Source organism: Anopheles funestus (assembly GCF_943734845.2).
Source record: "Anopheles funestus chromosome X unlocalized genomic scaffold, idAnoFuneDA-416_04 X_unloc_39, whole genome shotgun sequence".
Classification (NCBI taxonomy): Eukaryota; Metazoa; Arthropoda; class Insecta; order Diptera; family Culicidae; genus Anopheles; species Anopheles funestus.
In genome coordinates, this window is record NW_026045164.1 from 242,501 (window position 1) to 245,000 (window position 2,500).

The 2,500-nt window shown below is 49.5% G+C and overlaps 1 non-coding gene across 1 annotated transcript; it reads left to right on the top strand.

Moving 5' to 3' along the window:
* Positions 1 to 2,225: 2,225 nt before the first annotated feature.
* On the top strand, positions 2,226 to 2,383 carry LOC125773543 (5.8S ribosomal RNA). The gene has a single exon (XR_007420192.1). It is a non-coding gene; the product is annotated as a 5.8S ribosomal RNA (ribosomal RNA).
* Positions 2,384 to 2,500: the final 117 nt, after the last annotated feature.

The following is a 2,500-nucleotide window of genomic DNA, read 5'->3' on the forward strand; positions in this document are numbered from 1 at the left end:
CCCGTGCCGAGCTAGATCTCCCCTAGCCGTAAGGCACTTGAACGCCCCTTCGACGACGAGTTGCATGTGTGTGGTATGTGTCAGAATCTGGTGAAGCTTTCTGCATGTGATGTGCCTTGTGTGGATCCGTGGCCATTGCATTGTGTCTGGTGCTTAGATACCCAGACACTTAGAACGCTTGCGCGGAAAGCAAACTCGATCGTTGTACACTTTGATGGGTGACCATCACTGTGTCTCCGTGCCGTGCTAGATCCCCCCTAGCCGTAAGGCACTTTGAACGCCCCTTCGACGACGAGTTACAAGAGTGTGGTATGTGTCAGAATCTGGTGAAGCTTTCTGCATGTGATGTGCCTTGTGTGGATCCGTGGCCATTGCATTGTGTCTGGTGTGTAGGTACCCAGACACTTAGAACGCTTGCGCGGAAAGCAAACTCGATCGTTGTACACTTTGATGGGCAACCATCACTGTGTCTCCGTGCCGTGCTAGATCCCCCCTAGCCGTAAGGCACTTTGAACGCCCCTTCGACGACGAGTTACAAGAGTGTGGTATGTGTCATAATCTGGTGAAGCTTTCTGCATGTGATGTGCCTTGTGTGGATCCGTGGCCATTGCATTGTGTCTGGTGTGTAGGTACCCAGACACTTAAGCAAACTCGATCGTTGTACACTGTGATGGGCGAGCATCACTGTGTCTCCGTGCCGTGTAAGAGCTCCCCTGGCCATCAGGCACTTGAAAGGTCCTTCGACGACGAGTTACAATAGTGGTGTGTTAGATACGTCAGGTGATGGTATCTACTGTTGTGCAATACGTATCCGGCCACGGCACGGAACGAACGGGAACTGTGGTGCAGACATACAAAGAGTTAAGCCTATTAGTCATTAACTCTAAGGACGGGGCCATGGGGCGGTACGCAAAGGATACGGATGAGCGAGTATGCAGGCCCAATACTCAATAGCTCGATCCGATCCAAGCACATGAGTTGACTGCGGCGCCAGGTTAACCAATGTGCTAGATTCTATTTGGCCAGTAGAATCTTGTGTCTTATGCGATTTGATACCAAGACACCAGAACGAAAGTTAGTTGAAGAGTTATTAAACTCTTATGAAGTATGGTTGTGCAATCACAACTTATGACTTTAACCTATAAAGTGGATATGGACTTGCAATTATAACATGGAATCTCTACACACCCCATGAGCTCGATCCAATCCACGCACACGAGTTGCCTGAGTAGCGACAGGTATACCGATGTGCAATACGTATCCGGCCACGGCACGGAACGAACGGGAACTGTGGTGCAGACATACAAAGAGTTAAGCCTACTAGTCATTAACTCTAAGGACGGGGCCATGGGGCGGTACGCAAAGGATACGGATGAGCGAGTATGCAGGCCCAATACTCAATAGCTCGATCCGATCCAAGCACATGAGTTGACTGCGGCGCCAGGTTAACCAATGTGCTAGATTCTATTTGGCCAGTAGAATCTTGTGTCTTACGCGATTTGATACCAAGACACCAGAACGAAAGTTAGTTGAAGAGTGATTAAACTCTTATGAAGAATGGTTGTGCAATCACAACTTATGACTTTAACCTATAAAGTGGATATGGACTATCAATTATAACATGGGGCACACACCATGTTCTCGATCCAATCCACGCACACGAGTTGCCTGAGTAGCGACAGGTATACCGATGTGCAATACGTATCCGGCCATAGGCACGGAACGAACAGGAACTGTGGTGCAGACATACAAGGGCCATGGGGCGGTACGCAAAGGATACGGATGAGCGAGTATGCAGGCCCAATACTCAATAGCTCGATCCGATCCAAGCACATGAGTTGACTGCGGCGTCAGGTTAACCGATGTGCAATACGTATCCGGCCATAGGCACGGAACGAACAGGAACTGTGGTGCAGACATACAAGGGCCATGGGGCGGTACGCAAAGGATACGGATGAGCGAGTATGCAGGCCCAATACTCAATAGCTCGATCCGATCCAAGCACATGAGTTGACTGCGGCGTCAGGTTAACCGATGTGCTAAGAGAGTTGTTCCTGGGCCTTCAAAGTGACTTCAAAACTATCTTAGCGAATGGTGGCCATGGGCGTAGACATGAGCCACAAGTCACAAGGCCTGGGACTATTGGGTAATAAAGACAACTTAGTCAGAAAGTTAGTCTTTGGACGTACCACCGGGATTGTGTTACATTGGGAACCTTACTATAAAACCCTAGGCAGGGGATCACTCGGCTCATGGATCGATGAAGACCGCAGCTAAATGCGCGTCACAATGTGAACTGCAGGACACATGAACACCGATAAGTTGAACGCATATTGCGCGTCGGACGATTAAACCCGGCCGATGCACACATTCTTGAGTGCCTATCAATTCCTTGATATACAACAAACCAAACTTCAGGGTGGAGCGTGCCACAATAGAACACTATGGCGAGCAGCCCGTCTAGTGTCGTGGGGGAAACACGCTTCCACACTGTGCATAA